Source organism: Natator depressus, chromosome 25, assembly GCF_965152275.1.
Source record: "Natator depressus isolate rNatDep1 chromosome 25, rNatDep2.hap1, whole genome shotgun sequence".
In the NCBI taxonomy this organism is placed as follows: domain Eukaryota; kingdom Metazoa; phylum Chordata; order Testudines; family Cheloniidae; genus Natator; species Natator depressus.
Window position 1 is genome coordinate 12406461 of NC_134258.1, and position 15770 is coordinate 12422230.

The following is a 15770-nucleotide window of genomic DNA, read 5'->3' on the forward strand; positions in this document are numbered from 1 at the left end:
TGGTTGATCTCCACTGGAACGTAGGAAAGAAATTCATAAGTCTGAGCAAAGGTGGGTTTTTTTATGCTCTTCAAAGATCTGAGAATCCATTTCCCCGCACATTAAGAAATACTCGTTTCTCTAGGTAATAAGTTACCCGTATTACCAGGCTACTTGAATGACTATCCAGTAGGACAGGATAGGCAAGTCCCTCCCTGCAGAACCTGGGGGAGGTGCTCCGCTTGGTGTAATGGTCATTGAGAGTCAGATTTTCACAAGGAAAGAAGCAAAATTCTTCTGACTTCTCCTTGGTCGTAATCCACCCCCCTATGCAGGAAGCCAGCGCAGGGCCTATGTCCCACTCAAACCCCATTCAAACTAGGGTATGTGCGGTGCACGAGGCTTGTGCTGATCCTCTGCACAGCGGAAAATTTCACCCTCAGTACGTGTGCTTCCTCTTTATGACCTGCTGCTGCCTGTGGAGTGCAGAGCTGGACTGGCTCTCGCCACAGGCCATTGCACTGTAAGCAGGGGTGGAGAAGGGATAATCATGTGATTAAAGGGCAGGACTCGGGGGTCAGGATGCCTGGGTTCTAGTCCATTGACTTGCAGAGGTGCTGTGGCCAAAACATTTCAACGGTCGGGTCCTCCATTCCAATACCTGCAAACCAGGGCAGTATTACTGACCTGTCTCCAGTGTCACTCATATTTGTTGAAGGAGCAACAAAGCAGGAGTGAAGAGACTTGGGTTTGATCCCCAGCTCTGCCAATGACCTGCTGTGAATCCTTGGCCAAGTTACTTCCTGCTTCAGTTTCCGCTTACACCCTTTGTCAGCCTTGTCTATTTAGACTGTGAGCTTCTGGGGGCAGAGACAGTCTCTTTCTCTGTATCCAGGCAGCACCCAGCACAACAGGGCTCCGAGCTCTGAGTGAGCCTCTAGGCACTACAGTACACACAGTAACTAACCATCCTCAGAATGAAGTTGTGTAAAGAGCTTTGAGATCCTAGGGTGGCCAGCACAGCAGAGATGCAAAGTCTCATCAGCCCCCTCCCTGCCAAGTAGCCGTAAGAAAGATTTGGATTGTGTGTGTATGCATCGAAATTCATAACTTGCTCCCTGGTGGGGGGAATCTGCCAAGCACCCCCAACAGCCAGGAGTTAAATGCACTGACAGCAGACTTGGCACTGGGGGTTCTACCTGAGTGGGCTGAGTGGCCAGGTCCCAGGTTTGCTCCTGAGATCAAAGAAGAAGCAGTCTAGTAGTCTAAATGCCTCTTTTATTTTTTAAGCAGGCACCGTATTTAATTCAGGTTCCCAGCACTGAATCGATGCAGGTGCAGAAGGAATGAAAGAGTCACCTCCAAGATCTAAGCCCTCCTTCCCCACTCTCCCGCAGGTAATGGGTAAATCGAGTCGCTTCCTCGAACAAGCCACCCGGCTTGTTTGCCAAGAGGGTGACATGAAAGAATCTGGCCCTGCAGCCGGCGATGCCAGAAATGTAAATGTTCCCCTTTTTCCTCCAGACATTTGGCTGTGATCTCCACTACCTACACACATTGGCCTCTAACCACACAAACATATCTGGAAGGGAAGAAACTACCGAACACTGAAGTCTCTAATGGGATGCTTAAGCTGTCTTTTAGCTTTTTAATGAGCATTTCATGACAGGAATGCTAAACACCAGTAGGTAGACAGACCTGTCTTGCTATCAGACAGCGCTATGTGTTTCAATGCCCTTGTCTGGCTTGAGTGAGCTCTGACCTCTTTGGCTTCATGCCATTCAATTAACAGGGAGAGGCATTTGTGTGTGTATAGGGGAAGCGATGCCAGGGGGCAGTTTAACCATATGTATTAATTGTCATTTTAAGTTCCAAGCAATTGAGCATCCCACAGGGATGGTATAAACCTCTCTGCCACCCCTAGCAGGTACTGACCTATCTAGCCAATTAGTATTTCCAATGGCTGCCATTTCTCCCCCGCTCGCTTGGAGAATATATCCCCGTAATCAGCTGAGGGCCCATGACACAGAGTGATGCGATCAATAAATCAAGGGCAAGGGGCGGCTGGGCTGCATGTCAAGTCATTTTGCCACCCAGCCTGCTGCAGAGCGTGTGGCCGTGGTTGGGCCTTTCCATTTCCTCAGCAATGAATGAAGGACCAACAGACGGGGCTCAACATAATTGTGGAATAACCCAGTTCTGGCCATTTCCCCTCAAAGAAGGGAATGGAAGCAGGGGACTGAGTGAAAAATTCCCTCCTCGAGATTCACTTTTGTCTCCGTCTAAGGACATTTGTGCTGAGGAGGGTCATGCTAAAGAAAGTTTCTCCTCCAGTCTGAAAAACAATGTTCTCTTCCAGAGAAACTCATTCAGGGGTTGCCCTCTTTCAAAATGCCTGCCATCTCTTATTGTTCTCAGTGGGACTGAGGCCACAGGCTGCCCTTGGTTTTGATGGCCTTCTTAAACCAGCCACCATCTCAATGGGATGGAGGCCAGAGGCTATCCATACCAAAGATGGTCACAACCTCCATTCACCTGGTCGTCTCAGGACACCTCTCTGCTTCCCAGCAGCATAGAGCGCCACCACTTCCTTCAGGGCAACTGGCTTCACTCTCGTAATCACCAGTCACTCTAAATAATCTTGGCCTACCTGGCCTCACCAGCAGTCTAGTAGACTCATTAGCCGCTAGACTGGGTCAAAGACACTGCCACCAGGCATATCTCTCTACTCTTCATTCTGAGGGACATGGCTGCAGCCCCAAAGGTGTCTATCTTCTACACACGTTGGGTGTCCCCTCGCTTGCATCACTGAAAATTATTTGCATCAGAAATAAAGACTCATGAAACCGAAGTGACGGAAAGAGCTACTTACACTAAAACAGGGGTTCGCAAGCTTTTCCATGTGGAATCCCCATCACTGGAGGTTTTTAAGAACAGGTTGGACAAACCACCATCAGGGATGGTCTAGGTTTACTTGGTCCTGTCTCGGTGCAGGAGGCTGGTCTTGATGACTTCTCGCGGTTCCTTCCACCCTGACATTTTTATGATTCTATACCACCATCCCCTTCTCCACCCCGGGCCCCTGACACCCTCTAGCTCCGACCCCTTTTCCATTTACAAATATAGGAGGAGTGGAAGGGAGGGGGTCACAACCTCCTGATGCCTGTTTGTGAACTTTCCGGGGTATCAACTCCCAGGGCCTGAGAGCCCTTGCACTAAAGCAGTGAACCCGACATCATTTTAAATTTCCTGCATGAAATCCTACTTTTGTGCCTCTCACTGTGGGGCTTTGGGTAAAATTTTCAAACGTGTCTAAGTGGTTTAGGAGTCGTTTTCCAAAAGTGATTTAGGCTCTTAGGAGTTGACTTTTGATGAGACTTAGGCTACTAAGGCCCAGATCCTCAAAGGTATTTAGGCACCAAATGCCCATTGGAATTAGGTGCCAATCTGGGCCTAGGTGCCTAAGTCACTTTTGAAAATGGGACCTAGGCTTGTTTGGGAATTTGCTTCATCACCTCCCCCATCTGGGCCTTGGCTGAATGAAAGGGCTGGCCTCCAAACCAGTTCAAGATTCTAGAGCCCCTCCCAGACAATGCTCGCTAAGGTACTTAGATGGCCCCTGTGACTGTAATGTCTGAGCACCTCACAATCTTTACTGCATATACCCTCACAACCCCCATGGGACCTACAGAAGTGACAGTACCAATTTTATAAGTAGGGAATCGAGGCACAGGGAGTACGTCTACATTGCACACTAAGCCCACACTCTGACTCATGTCTGAGGCCAACCCTCCTGTCTGTCCACATACAAACTATCTGACTCAGGTCAGTGAGCACTCAGGGTCTGGGTCCTAGGAGCCTGCTGTGGGGTGGGTCAGAGCCCGAGTCCTGCTGAGACCTGAGTCCAAGCCCTGTCATTTTGCAGTGTGGACGCAGCTCAAGCTGCAGACCAGAGTCAGATGTTCTGAGCAGTGCAGTATGGATGCATGAGTGTAACACCGACAGACTCAGGTCATCGACAGGCAGGATTGAACCTGAGAGCTAAACGCATGAGCAAAAAGCCACATGGCTCTTAGCTAAGGCTGTAGCAGACTTGTTAATCTCTAAGTGGTCTCGGTGCCATTAGAGGGGACAGAGCACCACCCCCAGGGGGTGTGTGGGTTACATTAGCATGGCTGAGAGACCCAGGTCAAGCAATGTAAACCCATGTTTACAGTGCAATGTGGCTGCTCAGGCATGAGCTTAGAAACACCATGTCCAGAAGCCCCAGATCCACAGACCCGGGCACACACTGCAGAGATTTGCCCAAGGACACAGGGAGTTGGTGGCGGAGCTAGGAATTAAACCTAGGTCTCTGGCTAGCGAACTAACCGCTTGTACCATCTGCCCCTCAATTCCCTACCTTTGCCTGGAAGCCAATTTTTCAATTGCCCGACTTTTAAATCAGTCTCTTCAAACCACGTTAGTTCATTTTTCTCTCTTTTGTATTTCATCAGAAACGGCGACAGCCGAGCAACTAAATACAAATGGCTTAAAAAAAGAGCGAGATGGCAAGAAATGTTTCCCGGGATATAAAAAGTGATTTCAGGCACCAAAATTTATGCTGCTCTAAAATAGATTTTATTCCAGTGTAATGAGAGAACAAAATAATTAATTCCTCTCTCAGAGACAAAAGGGTAAAGGTCGTCTTCCAGTGTCTTAATTCAAACCCATCATCCCGACGCTTCTTGGGGGAAAGGAATGGATGAGAGCCAGACATGTGCCAGGCAGTGATGCCGAAGGAGCATTATATTTTCTTTAGAAAATCTGATGCCTGGAATTAGGGCTAATAACCCCCACTACAGTGAAGCTGAGATCAGCAAATGCTCAGCACGCTTCCTCAGACAGCTCCGTCCGCCTACTTCAGTTCTGACCTGCATATCACCCCCTGCTATTTCGGTCCGTGGCCTAAGATAGCTCGGCCCATGCTCCTTGCTCCTGACAAGCAGCATCCCCTCATAGACCAGTTCTTGGCACACATGGCTCTGCTGATGCCCCCTGGATCTTAACCGACTGTCCCTTCTGCTATTGTCGTGCAAGCTCTGCACCTCACTCTGTGAGATCACCTCTCCCTGCTATGTATAAGACAGGTCTATGTGGTCTACTGGGCACACCTGCAGTTTGTTCCTGGTGTTAAATTTGCCAATTAGCGACAGGCAGGCATGTTGTGTGATGGGCCAGCACCTCTGGAGCAGACTTCCTGTGCCACAACCCGAACAAATTTCATGGAGCAGCATGAGACATTGCAGTTTGGGTCATTTCTTGGCCCTGTGTCTGCCCGGGAGCTTTTGGGAACTATTGAATTTTGAGCCCCGATCCTCAGCGGGTGTGAGGTACCCCGATTTGCACCAGCTGATGATCTGACCCCGAAGTGTTCATTTGCCAATCGAATATAGTATCTAGGATAATCAACATAAGCACAGAAGTGATAAATGGGTTAATCCCTCCTCTAATGATCATTGATTTGTTAAGTGCTGACAATATGCTTGAAACACAGACTGAGATAGTCCTTACCCAGTGAACTTCAGTGTAGTGTGTTGTTTAGATACAGGCGGTTAACAGTCCCTCCCTACAACAGCCAATCGTTAGCAGAATTTCAAAGCTGTTGAAAAGAAACAAACCAACCCATATTACCATATTTACAAAGGAATAGGCACTGGGCCTCTTCAGATATAACCTACAATTGTGGGGGGCTGTGGAGAAACAGGGGGATGGTGTTTGTTCTAGATGAAGTGATAAATAATAATTATGCAAACTAGCCTTCTCCAATCCACCCTTATCTCTGCAACATAACAGGGCACGGGCAGGATTTGTATAAATTGAGGCAAAGTCAATGTATCCAGTTAGCAGGTCGCTCCCTTTAAGAATATTTTTCAAAAGGAGAGTTGCAACTTGACTCGATCAAGCAGGCCTGAGTTTGCCTCTCTCAGATATGATAAAATATTCTAATAAACACTTAGGAAGCCCATTACAATGAGAACACTGCATGCCGGCAAGACCTGCTTGTCAGTTTCTTTCGGGAAGGCTCTGCCAATCCAACAGCTGATTACACTGGCACAAAGAGCCAATCCAATGCGCTGCACTCCAGTTTATAGCACCATGTGTCGAGCTTTCTTATCTAAATCTCCCAGTTACCTGAAACTCAGTGAGAAATCCCTTTCCTTTAATAACCCCTCTGTGCAACTCGTAGACTCCTAGAGTTTAAGGGCAGAAGGAACCATTAGATCATCTAGGCTGGTCTCCTGTATAAGACAGGGCAGCGAATCTCACCCATTTACCCCTGTATTAAGACCAATAACTGGTGTTTGAGTCCCCCAGAAAGATATCTAGCTTTGATCCGCTTTGCTGGAGCTCAGGCTTTCAAGCCTGCCTCGCCCCTTAGGCTTGAGAGCCCAAGTTCCAGCCTGAGCCATAATGTCTACACAGCTGTTTTTAACATGCTAACATGAGCCCCACCCACACAAGTCTGTGCACCTGGCTTGGTGGCTCACTCCCACATGCAGGGCAGACATGCCCCAGGTGATGGAGAACCCACGACTTCCCTTGGTATTTAGTTCCAATGGTTAATCACCCTAATGTGGAAGAACACTTGGCTTTGGGGGGAAGACAAGACGGAGAGTTTTCATATGGTCTCAACATTTCCCAGTGTGGCTTCTTAGCAGCAGTAGCCGTATTTATAAGCCGCAATGTGGTTTGGCTCCTAAATCCCTTTTTAAGCATTTCAACTGGGATTTGAGCCCGTACCTCCCATCACTTGCTCATTATGCCCCTTCTAAACACAGTTTGTGTGCCAGTGTAACTATGTTGGTTGGGGGGTGTGTGTGTTTTTTTACCAATATAATTATAGCGGTAAAACCAGCTTTTGTGGGCAGGGACTGTCTTTTTGTTCTGTGTTCACACAGCGCCTAGCACGGGGGTTATTCCTTGGTAAACACACTCCATAATTAGCTGGCCTTTCATCTTAATAATCCATCCATACCAAGAACCGCAGACTGAACCTCCAGCCAGGCTGCCGTAGGGATCTCTCTGGACAGCAATCTGGGTCATGCTCCATCTTCAAGGTGGCCTCACCCCATGGTGATTTGTCTCAATGAGCTGGGGATCAACTCTGTGCAGAAGTGGATTAAGGTTTCCTGGGGCCCTGGGCCAGAGCAAGTGGGGAGTCCCGCCCCGCCCCACCCCTTCCACCTGTGGTCCCGCCCCCGTTCTGCCATGACAATGGGGTCCTGGTCCGTGACTGGGGCTCCTATGTGCTACTGTCCCATTAATAAATAATAATAATTAATATGGACAGAATTATACTGGTACAAAGGTGCCTAATACCAGGGTAGCTTATTCCCCTTCCAGTAGAGGAAATGAGCTATACCGGGTGTATAGACACCTTTACACCCATATAACTACATCCACAATAGGGGGTACCTACCTATAACTATAGCAGGACTGTTAAAGCAGTACAACCTTTACGTGTTGACAAGGTCTAGACTGAGAGGGGGAGGGAAAGCTCAGTGGTTTGAGCATTGGCCTGCTAAACCCAGGGTTGTGAGTTCAATCCCTGAGGGGGCCATTTAGGGATGTGGAGCAAAAATTGGAGCTTGGTCCTGCATTGAGCAGGGGGTGGGACTAGACGACCTCCTCAGGTCCCTTCCAACCCTGGTATTCTAGGATTCTATGATGTTCCTGCCTTAGAGTTTTTACGGTCAGGCTTGACAAAGCCCTGGCTGGGATGATTTAGTTGGGGCTTGGTCCTGCTTTGAGCAGGGGGTGGGACTAGACGACCTCCTGAGGGCCCTTCCAACCCTAGGATTCTATGGGATCCAAGCACCCTGACTCCTTTGACCACCCCCATCTTAAAATGTAGCCTGATCTTCAGAAGAGTTGAACACCCACAAACCCTACTGCAAACCGGGGTTCAGCATGTCGGGATGAAATTGGTGGCCCTGACTGTTCCTTTTTCCCACCCCTCCCGCCTGTGGTTTGCACGCTCCCGGTAAATACAGATGATGGAGTTTCAGAGTAACAGCCGTGTTAGTCTGTATTCGCAAAAAGAAAAGGAGGACTTGTGGCACCTTAGAGACTAACCAATTTATTTGAGCATGAGCTTTCGTGAGCTACAGCTCACTTTATCGGATGCATACTGTGGAAATTGCAGAAGACATTATATACACAGACACCATGAAACAATACCTCCTCCCACCCCACTCTCCTGCTGGTAATAGCTTATCTAAAGTGATCATCAAGTTGGGCCATTTCCAGCACAAATCCAGGTTTTCTCACCCTCCGCCCCCCCACAGACAAACTCACTCTCTTGCTGGTAATAGCCCATCAAAAGTGACCACTGTCTTCACAATGTGTATGATAATCAAGGTGGGCCATTTCCTGCAGAAATCCAGGTTCTCTCACCCCCTCACCCCCCTCCAAAAACCACACACACAAACTCACTCTCCTGCTGGTAATAGCCTATCCAAAGTGACCACTCTCCTTACAACCTGCATGAAAATCAAAGTGGGCCATTTCCAGCACAAATCCAGGTTTTCTCACTCCCCCACCCCCATACACACACAAACTCACTCTCCCGCTGGTAATAGCTCATCCGAAGTGACCACTCCCCCTACAACGTGCATGATAATCAAGGTGGGCCATTTCCAGCACAAATCTAGGTTTTCTCACCCCCCCCACACACACAAACTCACTCTCCTGCTGGCAATAGCTCATCCAAACTGACCACTCTCCCCACACTGTGCATGACAATCAAGGTGGGCCACTTCCAGCATAAATCCAAGTTTAACCAGAACGTCTGGGGGGGGGAGGGGGAGGAAAAAACAAGGGGAAATAGGCTACCTTGCATAATGACTTAGCCACTCCCAGTCTCTATTTAAGCCTAAATTAATAGTATCCAATTTGCAAATGAATTCCAATTCAGCAGTTTCTCGCTGGACTCTGGATTTGAAGTTTTTTTGTTGTAAGATAGCGACCTTCATGTCTCTGATTGCGTGACCAGAGAGATTGAAGTGTTCTCCGACTGGTTTATGAATGTTATAATTCTTGACATCTGATTTGTGTCCATTTATTCTTTTACGTAGAGACTGTCCAGTTTGACCAATGTACATGGCAGGGGGGCATTGCTGGCACATGATGGCATATATCACATTGGTGGATGTGCAGGTGAACGAGCCTCTGATAGTGTGGCTGATGTTATTAGGCCCTGTGATGGTGTCCCCTGAATAGATATGTGGGCACAGTTGGCAACGGGCTTTGTTGCAAGGATAGGTTCCTGGGTTAGTGGTTCTGTTGTGTGGTATGTGGTTGTTGGTATTGTTTCATGGTGTCCGGGTATATAATGTCTTCTGCAATTTCCACAGTATGCATCCGATGAAGTGAGCTGTAGCTCACGAAAGCTCATGCTCAAATAAATTGGTTAGTCTCTAAGATGATGGAGTATTTGTCATTGAGCGGAAGCCCGCGCCACTCAGGGCCCTGCCCGAACCACCGCCAGCAGTTGCTCCGAACACGGCACAGCATTCCCAGCTCCCTAGCTAACAAGGAGAGAGAAATGGAGCGTGTTATTGAAATCCCCACTGCACACGTCTTGCATATTCGATATCAGAGCTAATATTGCAGGGGCCTGGTGCTTGGCGCGACCTGGAGACGCGCTCTTGGCCAAGTATTAATTTCCTTCCCTTGTACGTACAAGAGAAATCTCACGCTGGAATCCCTCGCCGGAGGAAGGATTAAGTCCACCAGCTTAGAAGCGCTTGCCTCAGGAGCCAGACTTTGAGGGCACATCTTGTCCTAATCATTAGGGCAGCAGTGGTAATGGTGGACCTATTAGACCCGCAGAAGAGATTCCCTTTTGATGTTTGTATCCTGAGGTCCTCTGCTTTGATGAAGGCGGTGGAATCTCAGGTTTTATTACCCCAGCATAACCGTCATAACTTCATAGGAGATTTTTATCTGAAGAAATGGTTCCTCAGCACTATCCTCTCATCCGGAGAGACGCCGTTTAATGGGGAAAGTAGCTCATCCACCGGGTCGTGGAGGGCACAGCTGATTCAGTTCATTGCACCAGGCTCCCATGATATCCGCAGACGATCTGGCCCAGAGAATTGGAAATTGGAGAACCCCTGCCCCAAGACGGGATTGGCCCATCGTACAGTCTATTCCCCTGTGCTGTTTTTAAATGGCACACTACCAAGGGGCTCCGTGGTGAGATTTTGCCCCAGGCCTCGCGGACTGGAATGTTTAGTCTGGCATTCGGCCAGTATGAACCGGTGCTCCACATTATCCAATTCCTCCCGGTTATGTCGCCTCGGAACACCCACCACCATCACAGAGTCTTTGGGCATGGCCACACTGCGGTCAGAGACCCCCCGCACAGCCGCCGGTGACCTGGGTCAGCCGACGCGGGCTCGCAGGGGAGAGGGGCCTCCGGCTGCAGGGCTAAGAACTGCAGCGTAGACGTTCAGGTTTGGGCTGGAGCCCGGGCTCTGCGACCCCGTGAGGGGGGAAGGGCTCAGAGCCCAGGTGCCAGCCTGAGCCCAAATGTTTACAGTGCAATTTTATAGCCCTGAAGCCCCAGCCTCATGAGACCAAGTCAATGAACCTGGGCTCTGAGACTCGGTGCCGGGGGTATTTTGGTGCAGTGTAGACGTACCCATGGAGTTTAAATCGCCTCCAGATCATAGGCTGACCTGCTGTATGGCTCAGGCCAGCACCCGCACACTAAACCCAGCCCCCCGAATGAGACCAAAGTGATACAGCCCGCAGGAGAGTAGGCTGCTATGGGCCATGGGCTGCAGACAGGAGGCCTCCCGCCCTCCACAATGCAGAGCAATGATTAAGTGGGAGACCCACACATTGCAGAGGAAGGTGAACTCTGCTTCTGCCCCCACCCCCACCCCCTAAAAGTCCTGCCAATCTGACCTGGGGTGGGGGGGTTCCTTCCTGACCCCACAGATGGGGATCAGCTAGGCGCTGAGTATGCGAGCAAGGACCAGCCAGCCGAGCCACCTCAGAACCCCTCCGGCCCACTCCATGCGGTGTCCTGTCTCCAGGAGCCGCCATCCCTGGGGTTTAGGAAGGAGAAGGATCCCTCCGCAAACCCACCTCCATCACTCTGCAAAGGTGCCTTGGGAAAGGAACCCCGCTCTGTGTCCATATGGAAGGCAACAGCACCACCTTGAGGCAAGCTGCTGACATGGCAATAGCCGTGGTGGTTGGGTCTGGTACCCGGCAGACTCCATGGGAGAGGATGGAGACGCCGCAGACCCCCGGTATGCCCGGTGCTGAAGGAAATGGACCAGGGTGCTGCAGATAACAATGCTCCAGCCCACCAGGCATCAAAAAGCAGCTCTGAGATAGTTAGATAACAAGAGAGCCGGGGTGGGGGAACGTGCGGAAATATTGTACATTACACCCGACAGCTGATCAGTACCAGGGCCGGTTACTGGTCTGATCCCAGAGACACCAGCATTGTGTCTTTACACAGACACTAATTCAGCCCCACAGCTGACAGCAGGGTCCAGAACCCTTCCTGTAGAAAAGCCCCTGGCATGTTTAATGTCGAAGCAAAGGATTCTGGGAGCCCCAACCATGGGGCCTAGGCCTGGGCACACAGGGGAAGGGGGGATGTTACAAATTTCACCCTTTTTCATGGTGTTGAGCAGGTGTTTATTGGTGCTTTCATTGGGGTTATGTTTGGACCAGCTCAGGAGTGAGACTCCATCGTTCGTAACAGCTCTGGCCCATCAACAGAGGAACCTCTCAGGAGCTCTGGAGGTCCAGTGGCCAAGGCAGCCTCTCTCTCCACCTTGGCTGCCAGCGGTCCTCCTCATCCGCAGCTGCCAGGCCGATCGCATTAACGCACGGTGTTTAGTGAACACATTGGCAGGGCCTGGCTCGTGGCTGGCTATGTCAGTTCTGTGCAGATGGCAGTAGGTTGTAATATCTCAGCAGTAGCCATCTGTCTGAGATCGAAGATGCCAGCAGCTAACCCTCGTTGGAGGCAAGGGGGTGAGGGCAAACAATGTACTGTTTAATTAAAAATGTATCCACTGCAAATATGCTCTGCTAATCAGACTGCCTCCCTGGGATGGCATTACGGAAGATTTAAACTGGCAAAGGTGCTTGCCGCTTGGCTGTTTTCTGACCCACAAGACAGAGGGAGCTTATTTCATGCCCCTTTTAAGATCTAGAGACATGTTGATGGCGGACTTGAGAAATCAGGCCTTGCATCCATCTGGTTTAGGGACGTTTTCTAGCTCAGCAGTGGGAGGGTCTCGCATTCTCTGTTCCACAGGGTTGACGTTTGACCCAGGATGGACACTGCCCTGCTGTGAGTTCTATATGATGAGGTGGGCAAAGCCCTGGTGTAGGGTGGAATTCACCCCTGTGCAGAGAGCTCGGGCAAAGCCGAGGCACTGCTTAGATCACCCCAAATTGGGCTTCAAGTGGTGACTGCATGGTGGGGGTGGTGAAATGGTTAATGTGGGACAGAGAGGCCAATTAGCACATCCCGTTGCACCCGGAGGGGGCGATTAACGAGGAGTCGGCCCTGGGGAGCGAGTCTAAAGAGAGAACACACAGAGCAGAAGGGGCTGAGCTTCCGTGAAATATGCCCAAGAGTTGAGAATGCCCGGAGAGACAGAGCGATGCGGCCCTGTTTAGAATTGTGACTGGCCATTGTGGCTTAAATAGCGATTTGTGTCTAAGAACCTAACACGGAGCTGGATAATGTGGGATGGGCTCGGTCCAGGAAACAGCTGATCCTCTCCTGTGGGAGTGCAAAGAGTGCACGGTGGAAAGGGGGTGGGATCGCTAGGAAAAACATAGAGGCCATAAAGTATCCACATTTTTGCTGCAACACCAAATAAGAGCAGCAGGCAAAAGGGGCCCGATAATAAAAGTCAACATTGCGATTCTTTAAGAATACTGGGAAAGGTGAAAGACTTTCATTCTTGAAGGATCTGTGGTGTCCAGCGCTTGGTGGTCTTAACCTCTGCAAGTGCCCGGGGAGTGAAACACTGCAGGGAGCCAACTGGCGGTAGCCCTGAATTAAGGGTTGCCGTGGATTGAGAACTCAGCCAAGGGCAGGAACTGGATCTTCAGAGGAAGCTCTGGGAGGCATTGCTCAGTATGAGAGCCTGGAAAAGAGCTGGGAAGAGAGCCTGAAGAAATTGCTCCTGGAGGTTCCTTTGCCCCTTGGACTTCTGACTCCTTGGAGTCATAGTCATGGCGTTTAAGGCCAGAAGGGACTCCCAAGTCTGACCTCCTGTACATCACAGGCCACTAAACACCAGCCAACCACCTCCACACCAAACCTGACCCCCAAAACTTTTTCACCAGAGTCCCTGCTGGAGCAGCAGAGAACATGCAGCTGGAGTCCAGTCTGGGTTCTTCTGTTCCTCAGGGCATGGCTGAGACTCTGTTCTAGGTGGGGATGTAACCAGTTCAGGTTCTCTCCATCCTCCAAATGCATTTCAACACTCAGGGGGAGTCATATTTCACCTGTCCCATCTGAATGCAGATCCTGTTAGGTAGATAGATGGGTGTGTACGGGGATGGATAGATAGAAAGACAGATGAAAGACATTCTGGATGTGGTATATCTTAGGCCTGCTCTACACCTAAAGCTTAGATCAATCTAACTACATCACTCAAGCGTGGGAAAAATTCACCAGTCCTGAGATACACAATAAAGCGGACCTAAGCCTGGAGTCGGATTTACACCTTATATGCCACAGCATCTTCAGCACCCCCCGCCCCTGACTGCAGCTGACCTTCGTGTTTTTCATAAAAAATGAAACTTTTAACCCACTTTTAAGTTTTATGTGCCCCTAGGACGCCCCTAAGTCTGTGCCTACTGTGACCTAATTGGAAATCTGGCCCTGACTAACCCCCAGTGTAGAAACTGCAGGGTGGATGGAAGAATTCTGCTTTCGACCTAGCTACTGTCTCTCAAGGCGGTGGGTGAACTACAGGAAAGGAAAGGCCCCTTCTGTGGGCACAGCTGCAGCGCCGTAGTTGTGTGAAGCGGCCGTAGTGTAGACATCCCCGTAGGCAGCCAGAATCCAGAATTCCTGACACCAGGGCTAACCCCGTGACTTCGTGGTGACCATCCGAGCTGCAGGCTGAGCGGGGCTATCGGCTGGGTTAAACGCCCTGTAATGCTGGAAGATATCTGGGACATCCCCCAGCAAAGGGATGACCCCCCGGGCAGCCTCCACTTCGTGCATTTCAGAAAAGCAGAGAGAGCCTCGACCAGTGCATGCCCTTGCTGTGAGAGCGCCCAGGAGCGGGATCAGCTGAAACGTTGCTTAGCCCAGGTAACTGGGAAAATAGGTCACAAAGGAAGCGTCTTTGTCTTCAAGCAACATATGCTGCAGATAGACGCCTTCCTTTCCCCTGACACCAAAGATGCAGGGGGATGCCAGGGAAGGGATTAGGGTCCACGGCGGCCTTTGGGATCAGAGCTTCTCACTGCCACATGGGCCCTGTCCCCAGTTTCCTGGGACACCAGGGTCTTGGGTCATGGTGCAGGTGGCACGTTAAACCCAGGCAGCGGGAAATTCGCCCCTGTGGAAAGGGGCTAGCACAAGGCCTAGGCAGCACTGAAGAGGTGTGCAGTGCTGGTCCGCTCACTGCAGTGCATTTCCCCTTAGGACCACATCCATGTTGCTCTGCACTGAGCCCCATGGGCAGGCTAAGAATAGCACTGGCAAGCTCGAAAGGAGACTCCAGATAGTCCTTGATGGCTAAGGAAGGTCACCAAGGAAGCGGACCCCGCAGCAGGAGGGGAGAGTTTTCCACTGGGGCATTCTCATGTTGCAGCGTCTCCTCTGGGCTAATCCAGATTTGCCTTTTCCTAAAGCACTCTCTCTCCTGGAAGAGGAATGTACCTAGTGCAACCCGATTGCATGAACAGAGGCAAACTCCAAACGGAAATTCCACTCTAGTGACAGCTGGCCAATCTGAAGTTACAGGGCCAAACCCCTCAGCTGATGTCAGTGGGTGTAGTCATTGGACCTACAGAGGATCTGGCCCATGGTCTGCTGCCTGGGGGGGCGGAATTTGGTTCACTCCTTTCTGCTCTGCACTGGATCAGAATCACTGACCTCACCATGTGCATGGCTAACGGCCATGCATGAGGCTGAGGCTGTAGCTAGGCTTGGGAAGATTCATGCTTCAGTGTTAGTGAACCCACTTCTCACCCCACGCGGGAACTGCCAGGCATTATTTTCTGTGCTGACCTGTGTGGGGAAAGCTGAGGAGACCCCCCCTCAGGGAAGGAAACTGAGGCAGGGAGCATTGGTAGTGCCACACCAGAGCAGAAGGGGGAGCTGTGCCACCCCCAGGACAAGCACACCAGGGAAATGCGCTCAGCAGCGCTTTGTAATGCTCCGCACGAGAGAAACAGCTTGTTCTCCCCTTTCACGTGGCTTGCCAAAGGCAGCAAAAGTCTGCACTACCCAGGCCCTTAAATTAGCAGACACTTAGTTCTAAGCTGTGCCAGGAGTGAGTTATCTAGCACTCCGGCCTAGTGCTCAAGGGAATCCTAGGAGTCATCCTGCTTACCAGCTGTGTGGTGCATTGGGGTGCACTGGGCTGGGATCCCACCCAGCTTGTGTGCTGCAGGAGAGGTGAGATCTAAACTGGAATCTGGTCTGGCTGCTCCACGGTTACCCCAGGGGAAAGGATCCCACATAGCTGATCTAGCCCTGAATCATTGACATTAGAGAAGGTAAAGATCTGTCCCAC